This window comes from Bos taurus, chromosome 27 (genome assembly GCF_002263795.3).
Source record: "Bos taurus isolate L1 Dominette 01449 registration number 42190680 breed Hereford chromosome 27, ARS-UCD2.0, whole genome shotgun sequence".
Taxonomy (NCBI): domain Eukaryota; kingdom Metazoa; phylum Chordata; class Mammalia; order Artiodactyla; family Bovidae; genus Bos; species Bos taurus.
In genome coordinates this window covers 14,976,978-14,992,585 of record NC_037354.1, presented here as the reverse complement: position 1 = coordinate 14,992,585, position 15,608 = coordinate 14,976,978, and the positions used below count along the sequence as shown (strand labels likewise).

Below are 15,608 nucleotides of genomic sequence, written 5' to 3'. Positions count from 1 at the left end.
ACCCTGAAGGAGCTGATGGCAGAAGGCTGACCTCTCTGTTCCTCGAAGGTGGGCAACATGACCAGGCCTCCGGGTGCAACATCTCTGTGTCTATCACAGGAAGTTGCTTTAACCTTCTTTGCCTCTGTTTCCTCACCTGTAAAACTGAGATAATATCCATCTGCTAGGATTGTTAGAGAATTAAGCATGGTAACACATTGCTTGCTGGGTGGTTCAGTGATAAAGAACCTGCCTGCCAATGCAGTAGATGTGGGTTCGATCCCTGGCTCAGGAAGATCCCCTGGAGGAGGAAATGGCAACCCACTCCTGTATTCTTGCGTGGGCAGAGGAGCCTGGTGGGCTACAGTTCATGGAGTCGCAAAGAGCTGGACACGAGTTAGTGACTAGACAACAACAGCCCACAGGGAACGCTAAGAATAGTGCTTGTCATATGAGAAAATTTCAAAAAAGACTAGCAGCTACTCTTGTGTATCATTCTATCATTATTTATAATACTTAAACTTTAATACTATACTACTTAAAATATAATAATTATTCAATATAAGTTTATAGTACTAATTATTTAATATATAAATACTGTATATATAGTAATAGTTACTATCATTATTAATGAATAATACAGTCAGTTTTGAAGAATTGTAGAGTATATACTGAGAAGTTTCAGAAGACTTTTTAAATTTTTACTCTTTCTTATGCTAAAAATTTTTTTGATGTGGACCATTTTTAAAGTCTTTATTGAATTTGTTACAATATTAGTTTTATTTTATGTTTTGGATTTTTGGCCACAAGACATATGGGATCTCAGCTCCTCGACCAGGGATCGAACCCATACTCCGTGCACTGGAAAGAGAAATCCCAACTCCAGGCTTCCCTGTCCATCACCATCTCCTGGAGCTTGCTCAAACTGATGGCCCTCGAGTCGGTGATGCCATCCAACCATCTTATCCTTGGTTGCCCGTTCTCCTCCTGCCCCATTCTTTCCCAGCCTCAGGGTCTTTTCCAAGGAGTCGGCTCTTTGAATCAGGTGGCCACGAGTACTGATAAATAGTTGCTGAATAGGAGGAGCTCTCCAATGCAGGGGTTCAAGGGCAGTGGGCCTGGATGTTGCACACAGCACAGCTTGTGCTTTGGTGGGGAGGGCAGCATGAGGCCATGGGTGCTCCGCTTGCAGTTCGGGTGAGGGGAGGGCACCAGGAGAGGAAGGTAGGTGCTTAGAAAGGGAGGAGGAGGAGGAGGGAAAAGAGGAGACTTTGCTTTCAGTTCACTTCAGTCACTCAGTCATGTCCAACTCTTTGCGATCCCATGGGCTGCTGCATGCCAGGCCTCTCTGTTCATCACCAACTCCCGGAGTTTACTCAAACTCATGTCCATTGAGTCGGTGATGCCATCCAACCCATCTTGTCCTCTGTCGTCCCCTTCTCCTCCTGCCTTCAATCTTTCCCAGCATCAGGGTCTTTTCCAATGAGTCAGCTCTTTGCATCAGGTGGCCAAAGTATTGGAGTTTCAGCTTCAGCATCAGTCCTTCCAATAAATATTCAGGACTGTTTTCCTTTAGGAAGAATTGGTTGGATCTCCTTGCAGTCCAAGGAACTCTCAAGAGTCTTCTCCAACACCTCAGTTCAAAAGCATCAATTCTTTCTCAGGTTTCTTTATAAAGAAAGCTGAGCCTTTGCTTAGTGACAGCTTTACCAAGGGCTGACCCTTGGGTACAGCTCTGCTAGAGGAGGAAAGACAGCTTACACTTTTTACTTTTTAATTTTAGAGTCAATTTTAATTGTATCAACATTGCATAGGAGAAAATTTCCAAGTGTTGAAACAGCTTTGCTTTAAAAAAGAAAAAGTCATCATACAGGTAAATGGACTTTGTATGAATTTTAACACGTGTAGATTCATGTAACTAGCAGCACAGTGAAAATACAGAACGGTTCTACCACCATGTAATGTTCCCGGGGATGTATCTGTGTAGTCACGCTCACTTTCGGCAGCCACTGATCTGTTCCCCATCACTATAGTTTGAGACAGCTCTACTTTGAATCATTTTGTCTTTTATCCTCACAGAGTTTGCAAAGACCATGGGGTTTTTGTGTCAGAGAGAGCAGCTGTGTCCTCCATTACTAAGTATGGGATTGGGGGAGGTTAACTTAATGAGGCATGGAAAGAAAAGGAAACATTTATAAGGTCCGGCCCAACAAGGACGTCTGCCTTTGCCATCTCGGATCTCAACCTTACTCAAAAGATCGGAGTAAAGTTAAGGGTTGGTGTGGTGAGGCAGAGGTTAGGCATGCCTGTTCAGTCTCTTCGGTTATGTGTGACTCTTTGCAACCCCACGGACTGGAGCCCGCCAGCCTCCTCTGTCCATGGGATTCTCTAGGCAAGAAAACCGGAAAGTGAAAGAAAGTGAAAGTGAAGTCGCTCAGTTGTGTCTGACTCTTTGTGACCCTATGGAGGCTGTAGCCTACCAGGCTCCTCAGTCCATGGAATTTTCCAGGCAAGAGTACTGGAGTGGGTTGCCATTTTCTTCTCCAAGGGGATCTTCCCAATCCAGGGATCGAACCTGGGTCTTCTGCATTGCAGGCAGACCCTTTACCATCTGAGCCACCTGGGAAGCCCAAGGAAACCGGAGTGGGTTGCCATTTCCTCCTTTAGGAAGTTACTAGTCTAATGAATAATACAGTCAGTTTTGCCCAGACCATGCTGAAGAGTTGTGATGCAGCATATACACCGAGAAGGCTCTGAAGATTTCTTAAAAATATAGAGTTTTAATTTTTTTTAGACCAGTTATAAGTTCACAACAAAACTGATTCACAATGGAAAGGTTACAAGTTACTTGGGGAAAGGAGATAACGGGTTTGGCAAATGAAATGAAATGGGCAAAACGTGAAAGAACCAGCACAGGGTGTGTTTGAGAGAAGATTTTGTTTTCCTTTGTGGGGATGGGGTTGAGACATGGAAAGAGAAAGATTGGGGGAGGTTGAATGCTGTGATCCATAGTGTTTTGGGCAGTTATATGCTGGATAAGGAGGATATTCATAGACATTTCATTGTGTATTATAAAGGAAATCTTCTATGGTACTTTCAAAACATGTGTGAAGTTTTAAGTTGCTTTTCTATTATTTTTGGATAAAATTTACTTATGTCTTCTATTCTTGAGGCAGACTTTGTGTTTATTATGTTATATTCATTGTGATATACGGTTTCATAAATGTGAGATATATATATGTATACACACACACACAGGCTTAATAGATACTGTGGGCCAGGCACTGTTGACGTGGCCTTATCAACCTTATCTCATTTAATCCTGAAAATAACCCTAAGAGATAGGTACTGTTATCAGTATTCTATTTCATAGAAGAGGAAATCAAGATTTAGAGAAGTTGAGTAATCCACTCAGAGCTATTAAACAGATTTGAATGCAGGCTTTTGAATGGCAGAAATCAGTCATCTAGCCATTATGCTATATTGCTGCCACTCAGCTTCAGATTTCTCATCTGTTAAGATAGAGAATAATTCCTAACCCATAAAATCATTCTGAGGGTTAAAGGAGATCACTGTAAGCTCCCTGCACAGTTTATTCATGTTCTTTGATTCCAATTTCCATTACTGTGCCTTGCACAGAGAAGAGACTTCAATAACAGCGCTACTGTTTCATGACTAAGCATATTCCATGCCCACTCTAGGTTTTACGCAAGACATTTGTGAGTTAATAATCATTGTGTTACCACTGGGGATACGAAGATAAATAAGACAGTCCTCGCCCTGAGAGCTCAAAGTCCTGTGGGTTAAAAACACACAGAGAGCGTTCCCAGATACTGTAGATAAGTGCAGTGAGTGGAAGTTAAGATGCATGGTCTGCCTGAGAGCTGCCTTAAAGGATAATCTGGAGTTCAGAGAGTAGGTGAGTAGGGAAAGGTGGGCTTAGGAAGGCAAGACACCTTTTGGAGAGTGGAAAACCAGTGATATTTGGTGTTTGTGGCTGAGGCATAAGATGCAGGGCAAAAAGTGGCAAGAAATGAGGTTGGGGAGGAAAGTACCCTGGGTGCCCTGCAGAACACTTGAACTCCATCTTGTCAGTCACTGTTGCCAAACATCTTTGCCCTACTCTTTTTTTTTTTTTTTTTTAACATTTTGCCATATCCATGCCCTCTGTCTTATTATTTGCTTAATATTAAAATCAGCTCTTTTTTTACTTAATCTTGCCCTAAGCAATAATATCCCCCAAACCAGTTTTGTTATACTAGTTTTACATTTCTAATAATACACTTTACAACAAATGGGTTACAATTAAAATTTTAGAAAATATCTATCTATGGATCACTTAAAAATCATCTCAAAAAAAAAAAAAGAAGAAGAAGAAGAAGAAGAAAAAAAATCATCTCAGATAGCACTGAGAGAATGAATGTGTATTGTGCTTGTTTGGGTAAGCAGTAGGGTCCTTGGAGGGTTTTTAGCAGAGGAATGATTTATTAGATTTACTTTCTTTCTGAAAAATAGAAATTAAAAAATTTTTATATAGGAGAAGAATGAGCAAATAGGCATTTCTCATTATAAAAATGTCCTTTTTAAGATTTAGGGTTTATGTTTGCATCTTTTTTCTTTGGCTCCCAGAGAAAAACTAGTTTGCCAACTTTAGCCACAATACTTCTTTTAAGAAGGTCCACATGAAACATTTGTTTATTTTTCTAAGCAAATACAAAGCACTGTATTTGCTTAGAAATTTTGCCCATCTGTACAGTTTTGGGAGCCTTTTGTTTCTGATTTTAAGAGTTTTTGTCTTTTTCTCTTACTTTCATTCAATTTTGCTTTATAATCATGCTTCCCAAGTAAAATCTACAAGACAAAGTGTTTTCAGAGAACTCTAGTTTCTGCCCTTCATCTCTACCTGGTTCCTTCAATCCATTCCATGGGGAATCATTTTGCTTATTTATTTGTGGTTTGAAAGTGAAAGCTGCTCAGTTGTGTCCGACTCTCTGCAACTCCATGGACTATATAGTCCATGGAATTCTCCAGGCCAGAATACTGGAGTGGGTAGCCTTTCCTTCCATTTGAAAACATGTGTGAGATATATCTCCACCTTGCTTTATTCACACTGTATTCTGGAGACCACTCCATAGCAATACATAGAGATGTTTTTCATTTAGACTGTGGCTTTGAGGAGAAAAGTAGTTCATACAAAGTAAGTTTTCTGATCACATGAAATTAAACTATAAGTCATAACAGAAATATTTCTAGGAAAAAACCTTCAAATATTGCATATTAATCATTACCCTTCTAAATAACCCATGGTTAAAGAAGAAATTACAAAGAAAATTTAAAAATATCATTTGAGTAAAATTTATTGACACACATATTAAATTTCTAGCTTACAGCTAAAGCAGGGCTTATACAGAAATTTATAGCATTAAATGCTTATATTAGGAAGGAAGAAAGTTTTCAAACTGTTAACCTAGACTTTCACCTTAAAAAAGTTAAAAAACAAGAACAAATTAAGCCCAAAGCAAGCAGAAGGAAAGAAATAACAAAAATAAAAACAGAAATTATACTAGAAAACAAGTGAAAATAAAGTAAAAACCAGAAGCTGTTTCTTGAAGATCAATAAAATTGATAAATCTCTAGCCAGATTGACAAAAAAAGAACAACAAAGTCACAAATGAGCAATTTTTCAAATGAAAGAGGGCCACCACTACAAATACTAAAATGACACTGAGGATATATGATGGTCGACTTTATGCCAGTAAGTTTGATAGTTCAGATATAGACAGCTCTTGAAAAACGCAAACCACTAAAGCCCACTCAAGAAGAAACAGATAACCTGAACAGCCTTCTACTAAAGAAACTGAATGAAAGAAATTGGATTTGTAGTTAAAAACCTCTCCACAAAGAAATTCCAGACCAGATGACTTGAATTTTACCAACCATTTAAGAAATGAATAGTATCAATTTTACACACAGTTTTTATGACCTTAGCTTAGGCAAAGATATCTTAGATAATTTAAAAGACTGGCAACACTAAGTCCTGATAAAGATACAGAGCAATTGGAACTCTTATCCACTGCGGGTTGGTATATAAAATTAGACAGCCACTTTGAAAAGCAGTTTGAGAGGCTTTTATAAAGCCAAACATCCACATACATTTTGTATATGGTCCATAACTTCATTCCTATGTATTTACTTAACATAGGAGAAAGGAAGTATTCCCACAGAGACCCACCTGTGAATGTTTCTAGAGGTTTATTCATAGCATCATCAAAATGGAAAGTAAAAATGTCCTTCAACTGATGAATGGATAAACCAATAGGGACTGAGCTATTGATAACCACAACATGGATGAAATCAAAAGGTTTATGTTAAATCAAAGTGGCCAGATACAAAGGTTATATATTATCTTATTTTCATAGAATTCTTTAAAAGGCAACACTCTAGAGAGAAAAATTGTTAGTGATTGCCAAACCTGGAAAGGAGATTGGCTATAAAAGGTTGAGAACTTTTTGGGGTGATGGAAATCTATGGTATTTTTATTATGGTGGTGGTTACACAACCATATACATTTGGCAAATCTCATCAAACTGTACTTAAGGGAGTGAGTTTTATTTTTATATACTTTGCCTTTATAAACTTGACTTTAAAAATATAAGAAAGGTAAAAAAAGAAATGAGGGGAAAAAAGATTAAAAGGACTTCCCTGGTGGTGCATTGGTTAAGATTCCATGCTCCCAGTGCAGGCAGTACAGAATGGATCGTTGGTCAGGGAACTAAGAGCTTGAATGCCACATGGTATGGCTAAAAACAAGACACTGAAGGTGGAGAAACCAATAAGGAGACAGAAGGGATGAAGTTTAAACTAGGGCATGTGTGCATGCTCAGTTGTGTCCAACTCTTTGCTGCCGGGCTCCTCTGTCCATGGGGTTCTCCAGACAAGAATACTGGAGTGGGTTGCCATTTCCTCCTCCAGGGGATCTTCCCCAACCAGGGATCGAACCCATGTCTTTTGTGTCTCTTGCATTGGCAGGAAGGTTCTTTACCACTGAGCTGCCTGGACAGACACCTTGATGAGCCTTCCACTGAGTGCTGTGTACAGATTGTCAGAGCTCCAAGTAAAAGGTTACAGCCCATATTAATCTAACTTCTAAAGCAAAGAAATACGGAAAAAATATTACAATGTAGAAAATCACTTATATTTTTAATACATTGAATATATTTGAATACATCGAATACATTTCTCTGGGGTCCCCACTGATAGTCCAGTGGTTAATTTTATTGGGCTGATATCCAAGCCAATTATTGTTATGGTAATTCTCTATGTCTCAGTGCTAAAACATGGTAAACACACAACAAATATTTGCTAAGTGAATCTGTTGAATATTTCCTCTTTGCCAACTTTCGGAGGCTTCTGGATTCCATGGACTGTGAACACAGGTGAGCTTAGGAGGCAAACTCAGAAATGTCTGCACAACTGAAGGCTCTTAAATTCATAATGCCTGATGGAAGGATGGGAGGGGTTGGTGCTACTTGCTACCTGGTTTCAGTGGCTTTGCACCAAACTGATGTTTTTTTGTTTTTGTTTTACCCTTTCTTCAAAGTTTCTCTTAAATCCAGCTGCAGTTCTCTCATGCATTCATTGCTTTTTTTTTTTTTTGCATTGCCAGTTGGAGCCACAGAAGAAAGACCTGAACCTTCTCTGAAAATGGTTTTTTCTGTTTTAAAAACGTTCCTTTTGTGACTTTGGCAACAGAGCCTGAAAGTAGCAGAGGGAGAATAACTTTGAGCATCGCTGCTTTACGGTAGGAAACCATTTAGCTCTATTGTCAGCAGTTCAGTCCGGTTTGGGCACCAAAGTATCATGTTCCTAATCACACAGGAACTTGTGAATTCAATTCAGCATCTGGTGTGACTTCCCGAAATCACCAGTTGGGACGACTACATTCCTTTAACTCGACTGGGCAGGATGGCACATGTCCTAAAATGTGCTGGAGGCTCCTCTTAGCACCTCCTTCTCAACACCCAGAATCGAACAGTCCTGCCTTTCTGGTCACTGTATTTTTCTGTAGACTCTCGACTCCCTGTGCGTGTTTTCTTAGCACCCTGTGCATGGAGCAGGTTGGGTTTGAATGTCACGGTTATTGAGCAAATTTGAAAATAAGTAGGAGTCAGAGTGAGAAGGGTAGCTGGTCTCCTAAGAGGAGAGAGAAGTTAACGGACTGTGGGAGGGGTGAGTCATAGCTGCTCTGAGTTTCAGAAACAGCTCAGCCCCGCCAGCTGCGGGCACTCAGCCTTTTAGCAAGTGACTCTCTCCGTACTCCCCCCGTGGGCCGGAGCACGAATGAGCCTGAGGTCCTGAACAGGAAACTCCACATTTGAAAACTGTACTTTAGCATCTTGGTTCTGCTCAGGGACAGTCTTTGAAAACTGGCCATCAATCCAAGCTCCCAGCAGTGACGTAAGCGAGGCACTGCCAGGGTGACAGAGGCTGGAATACACAGAATTTCACTCTCTTTTTGTTTTTGGCATAATTAAGTAGAAGGATCTGCTGACACTGTAGATTGAAAACGAGGACATCCGTAATGCTTTATCACATTTCTCGGTCCTGACAACTTCGCATGTACATTCAATACCGGCACCCTTCAATGTGTTAGAAGGGGAAAGTCTGTAATAAAAAGAAGCTGAAAAAAAGGCACAGCAGTGTGGTTTGGTTTCCTGGGCACGTTCCTCAAACTAGTGATCTCATTGGAAAGGAGCTCAGGGACGTCAGAGGTGTGGGGAGTAGGAAAGGCAAGTTCCAGGTTGGGTCAACCATTCAGCATAACCATTAATCAAGAGCGGTCCCGGAGGACTCCTGGGTGTCACGGCTTTGATGCAGGAGGCCATGGCCCATGACTGGTGAGGCTGTGAGATTGGGTTCAATGCAAGGGAGTAAATGAGGGGATGTTCCTTTCGCCTCTCCATCGCCCTCTTCCATTCCTGTATACTCTTAGTGTATCTCACAAGGATCCCAAATTGTCATTCCCTTCATAGTTGCCCAATGGCTCAGGGGCTTCCCCGATGGCTCAGTGGGTAAACAACCCACCTGCAATGCAGGAAACACAGGAGAGTCAGGTTCTATCCCTGGGTTGGGAAGATCCCCTGAAGAAGGAAATGGCAATCCACTCCAGTATTCTTGCCTGGGAAGTCCCATGGACAGAGGAGCCTGGCAGGCTACAGTCATGGGGTTGCAAAGAGTCTGACACGACTAACTGACTGAGCACACACATATTGTGAAAGGCCCTTCAGCTCTTGGGAAAACGCAGAAGATAAAGACATTCTACCAGCGCCTCTGAGCCACAGCTCTGACATAAGACATTTGCTCTTGGAATCCTGGTGTTTAACTCTGCAGACTCCAATTCCACTATGTCCCTAAGCTGCTCAGCACAAAGAGAACACAGATAAATACTACTGAGCTCTTACATGAGAAGCCTCAGCAAGGTTGGTTTTATCAGGCCCATAACTCATTTCCTGTGGACATTACAACACGACCAATCTCAGAGTGTCTTCAGAGTAAGGTCCTCAGGTTTGGAACGAGGAGAGAGAAGCGGTCAGCTGCAGCAACTCTGTGCAAACCCTCTTGTGTAACCTTGTATCCAAGGCCCCAAAGTTCCCCTCAGTCAAGGACATCTTGGTTCTGGGGAGGAAAAAATTTAGATGGATACACATGACAATTCAGTGGCAAAAACAAGACCTTGACATTTTGCTTCTATTCTACTTTTATGACAGAAAGAAAAGCAAGGCAGAGGGGTTGAATGGATAACAGAAAACAATGAAAATCATACCCATTATTTCTTTTCCTAATTCTAGAGTCTATAATCATCACCCACATAGCCTTCTGGACAACTAAATACCATTTAGTCTTGCACTTGGTGTTATACACATACTTCGCACAAGTATTTGGAATATGACCAAGTCGAGTATGGTCAATCCTGAACAATCTAAAAAGGAAAAATAAAAAAGAAAACAGAAAGAAAAAAAAGTAATAGTTAAGCAGTAAGTGGTAAAGAACCTGCCTCCTAATGCAGAAGATCTAAGACTCGGGTTTGATCCCTGGGTGGGGAAGATCCCCTGGAAGAGGGCATGGCAAGCCAACTCCAGGTTCTTGCCTGGAGTATCCCATGGACAGAGGCTATGGTCCACACGGTCACAAAGAGTCAGACATGACCAAAGCGACTCAGTTCACACCCACACGCACGCAAACCGGGGCCCACTGTCTGCTCCTAAAACGTACAGATAGAAAAGGACATGCGAATGCTGCCGGAACCTCTCTGATTTCATTAAGCGCCAAGCCAGGTTTGGGTCGGCTGACCCGGCCTGTCACAGATATGCCCCATCTCCCCTTCACCCGTCTCTGGGTGCCCGTCCTAGTGGGGTGTGACAACCTTCCAAGTGTGTATTTTTAGAATTTTAAGGGGGGAAAAAAACAACTTGAACTCAGAGTAATGGAGTTTTGCAAAGCTATAATGTTTTTAAAAGTATGCTGTTCACTAATTCATTCATTCATTCAACAAACATGGCTTATCTACCGACTATCTCCACTGCTTATTAGACACTCACTTTTTGACCGTTGGATAACAGCGCTGAAAAATCCACAGTGTTTTCTTTCTCATTGTCCCTCGAGGCTTAACACAGGTGTTTCCTTATTCAGAAAGAAGGCGGAGGGCTGCTCCAAACATCAAACTCCGTCATCTCAAGAAACAGCGTTTTTAGAGCAACTCCGTTCACTTGCTGTCCCTTTCTTCTCACATTCAAAACTGACTCGGTAGGTCTGGAACTTAATTGGAAAAAATATTTTAAATTCCACTAATCGGTGGCCCTTCACTGATTCTTGGAAGCGGAAAATATTGTGCTTTGGTCTGAGGCAGCTCCAGGGCAATGTACAACATCCAGCCTCTTGCAGCCGAGTGGTCAAACAGCTGCGGGTTATTACGGAGCTGGAGAAGATTTGGTATTTGAAATGAAATCTCTACACCTGACAGCAGCTTGCAAGAGCATCTAGGCAGAAAGGAGACATGGTTCCCACGAACCAGGGCCTTTGAAATGTTACCCAGCAGGACAAAACCCTCCTGCTGGAAGGCAGGGTAAATCTGCCTGCATGGCTCAATTGTGTCCTGTGCAATCCCTAATTAAATTTACTTATTTGTGTCTCCAATTTTTTTTTTTCTCCAAGCAAGCACAAGGCTTGGCTTGCCATCTGCCTACTCTTGCTTTTGAAAAGCCCAGTCATGTGATGAACCCTAAGTATTAATGAAGATACTCATTAAATAAAGTAATAAATATTTAGAATATTCATCTCTGTTTAACTTTCCTACATTAGCATCAAAATGCGTAGAAGGATAAAAAGGCATGAGAATTCCAGATAGGGTTTTAATCTTAAAGCATAGAAAAACCAAATTAAGTGTATCCCCAAGGCACATTTCTCTGCCTGGGCAAAAACATAATCTTGGTCCTTAAGAATTAAATCTGACATTTCCTTTGATTTAATTAGATGCAACAAAGGAACAAAGCCACATTTAAATGAATGCCCCCTTTTTTTTTTTTTGCAAATTATCTGCACTGTTTTCCCTAACTTTGGGTGGCTTGCCAAGCCTTTTACGGAGTGTTCTGACCTGTATCATCTTCTCTGAATTTCTCAGCAATCTTGAGAAGGAAGCAGGAGACAACAGTGACCATCATTTTGCAGGTGAGGAAACTGAGGCTCCAAGAGGTCTCAGGGCTGAGAAGTGGCAGTAGCACTCTGCACCAGAAATAAGGATTTAATCTCTACTGCTTTCCAGAAGGCACTGAGGGTGTTTGTTAGCACAGTACAACCAATACTTGTGTGTGAGTGCCTGGGTGTAAGTATGGAGATGAAAGGTGGCTGGAAGGTTAGAAACGAAAGGGAATATAGACAAAAGAGAGCTAAGAATTACTAGAGAAGTTATGCCAAACTGTGGCTCAGGGCAACAAAATCAGCCCCATGTGCCGAAGGGTGAAAATAGGAAACGAGAGGCTGTAATATGTGCTACAGGCCTCCCTGGTGGCTCAGCAATAAAGAAGCTGCCTGCCAATGCTGGAAGCTCGTCCGGGGTCGGGAAGACCTCCTGGAAAAGGAAATGGGGACCCACTCCAGTATTCTTGCCTGGGGAATCCCATGGACAAAGGAGCCCTCGGCTACAGTTTATGGGGTTGCAAAAGAGTTGGATATGACTGAGCGGCTAAACAATAACAACAGAATGTGCTACGCTTCATGATTTCTCCAAAGAGGGTCCGTGAGAATTCTTTGGTTGGCACCCTAGCTGGTCAGTTATGTTGTAGCCACGCGTTCTGGGAAACAAACTCACTCAGAAGGACAATGCAGATAGTGGAGTGCAGTTTATTACACTGGCGGGCCCAAGGCAGAGAATCCTCTTAGCCAAGGACCCCGACCAGTTTTTGTGAAAACCTTATATACCCTAAGTGTACGTGCTCAAACCCACCTCCCCAAATTCTCTGAAACTAGTCTGAACAAAGGAAAAGAAAGATACAATCAAAGTTAACCCATGATTCATATGCCTTAAGCCTAGGTAGTTAACAGTGGACAATTAACAATAGGCCTGTGGTCATACCCCAATAAGCATAATAGAAATTATGATTCTATTCGGTTACACAGATAATTAGGGTATTCTTTTAGGCGACAGAGAGCCTAGGTACGAGCCCTGGGGCTCTTCCATGGGGAGGGGGCGGGTCTGGTTTTCCAGTTGGTATGTCGTTTCCATAGATACTGGGCATGGAGCTCAAAGTCCACAATCCAGCCCAAGATGGAGTCCTGCTTTCAAGATGGAGCCTGTTCTGTCTGTTTCCTCCTTCACGTAGGCTTTGCTTTTAGCAGATATTGTAGTCAGTACACGGAGTAACAATAAGACACTCAACTTCAGGACCAAATGAGGAAGTACCAAAAGATAATGAGTGAAATCAGTAAATTATTGACTAAGGAGATAGAGATGCCCTAGGCTAATCAATGCCGTTATATCAGGACATCTGTACCAACTTATCTGAGGCTGGGACATAATAGGTGTTATTAACCAAGAGGAATAGGAATCAATTGTGCTTGCTTTATCTAGGGAAGGATGAATGCTAACAGGAGGGGCAAGGCTGAACACCACCCTCTCAAGGAAGGAGCTGGATGGCAGGAATTCAGCAGTGGGGGCTGGGGGTGGGGGTATGTAGAGGGAAGAAGTAACTGGCAGGCACTGAAACCCTCTATGTATTAAGCAACAGGCTGCTTCATCAGGTGTTCTGGGGCCTGGGAATCCCCGCGCTCTGATTTCATGATCATCACACAGCCTCTAAGGGACCTGGAAAATTAGAAGGAGCTGCTGAGATTGGGGTAAGTAGACGGAAAGATCTATCCTTCCTTATAATGTAATAAACTAGCATTCTGCTTTAGATCTCAGGTCTTCGGGAATAGTTGATGTGAGTCTGTCCTGGATACGACCAATTCTGGGGCTTCTGCATCAGCAAACCAGAACCCTGATCCTTGAACGCGATGAGCATGCCAAGGCTCTTTGTCCATTTTGACCATCCTGTCTGGAGGAAGCCAGTCTTGTTGGATCACAGCTCGGCTGATCTGCCGTGATGACAGTGCACATGGTGATTTTTTCGTTTTGTATCAGTAAATAATTTCCTTGCAGCATGATGACAGTTTTCTGGTTCAAGGGCAACTGCAGCCAAATACCTGAACTAGAGAGAATAAGGATGCTTGCCTTGGTGTTACCGCTAACCACTTCTTTGATATTTCAAACTATGTAGTCAATTCCTCATCTATACATTCAAGGGAGTTCAGTATATGATCTTTGTAATTTGCCCAAGGTCACTACACTGATCAGTGACGATTGAACATTTACCTAGTTACACTTCTACTTGACTTCTCTTCTGTGTAAATTTGGGAGGAGAGCACGAGTTGGTGAGGGCAGAGAGTGTCCCAGGGGAATAGTGAGATCGCTCAAAGTGGATTTCCCTTCTCCATAACTAGCTGGAATCAGGTGAGATTACGTACAGACTTTTGTTATCTACATGAAGGCCTCATAGATCAAGAACCATTTCAGCTACAACCCAACCTCCCAACCTTCTTCATCTCACTGGAAACATATAGAGAATGATAATGATGGAAACTCACGTTTGTCTATTGCATGCTGGGGAAAATACTGCACTTGGTCACCCCAAGGATGAGGCATTCATCCATTCCGGCCCCTCCTGTCACCCATTTGGCCAAATACACTGGCTGGAATGCTGTGTTACAAGCCCTCTCTAACCAGGGTGCTACAAGGAATAAAACTAAATAAAACAATGAATGAAATAGACTAAGTTATCTTCTCTTCTTGGAATCTATCTCACCCCAAACTGGAAATACAGGTCACAGCCTCCTTCTGTCTCTCTTTATATAATGATGGTTTATTGTACAAGGGCTGCAGGTAGGAGAGAATGTGCTTCTTTGGTTTGGCGTCCTTCTTTAATGGAAGGCCACATTCTATTCTTTTGGCTTCTACAGTATTGCTTAATCTGTCGTTGCTTACTTCTAATTTATCATGACTATTTTCTGAGGCTGGAAGTCTGAGATCAACCTTTTGCATGGATGGTTTCTTTTGAGGTTTCTCTGGCTTGCAGGCAGCTGCCTTCTTGCTATGTGTTCAGATGATCATTTCTTAGTGGGTGCACCTGTTGGTGTCTTGGGTCCTAATCTCCTCTTATAAAGACACCGGTCATTAGATTAGGGCCCACTCTGATTATTGTAAATTAGTTACCTCTTTAAAAGTCCTATCTCCAAATTCAGTCACATTCCGAGGTTCAGGACTCCAACCTGTGAATTCGGAGTGGCACTCAACCCAGCCTGTAGCGTTTTCTGCAGTACAAGAGAAATGCTACATGCTCTGTTTTCTTCTTGGAAATCCACAAAGCCTATTTGTATATAAAATATTATACAAAGTCTTGAAAAATACTCAGTATTCATCTTTCACCCACCCCACTGTTTCATACATTTTAAAATCAAGGATCCTAAACTGTCTTTTGTCTCATATAGATTGGCTGGTAATATTGAACAATTGGACAGTGATCCTATCTGCCAACTGGTGCCAACAGCCAGGCCAGGAAGATGCATGAGAGATGGAGGAGAGCAGTACAGACTAGAACTCGGGGCTATTTCTCATCAGCACTGTCCTGCTCTCTCCCACCTCTAAGTCTTAAACTTTGAAGGTGCTTGCTGTAAATGGATGGTGAGAGATGGTTTTGTAAGTGTACAAGAGGGTTGGCCTTTGCTACATGGAATTGCCTCTTCCACCTGTACCCAAGGAATCTTCCAGATGCTAGGGGCCTGGAGCCTCCTGGTTCACCTCTAACTGCAAGCCAGGGCAAGTGGCCTTTCACTCTGCCCTGCCTCTGCTCTCTTCTTTGTCTTCTTGTTTGTTGCAGGTGAGGAAAGGAGCAGAGCTCTGGATGCCACTGGGGCGTGACAGGCAGCTGGGCAAGCATCCATACAAGGAAGCTGACAGCTGGTCTGAGTGGGTTGGGGATGGGTGAGAAAGGTCACCCCTGTGCAAGATCAGTGTGTTCTGCGAGATAGCGGAGGAAAGT

General features: G+C 42.2%; 1 long non-coding RNA gene across 1 annotated transcript; it reads left to right on the top strand.

Moving 5' to 3' along the window:
• The first annotated feature begins 12,763 nt into the window (after positions 1-12,763).
• LOC132344048 (uncharacterized) lies at positions 12,764-14,617 on the top strand. Its single transcript, XR_009493128.1, has 3 exons — positions 12,764-12,850; positions 13,429-13,631; positions 14,014-14,617. It is a non-coding gene; the product is annotated as an uncharacterized lncRNA (long non-coding RNA).
• The last annotated feature ends 991 nt before the right edge of the window (positions 14,618-15,608 follow it).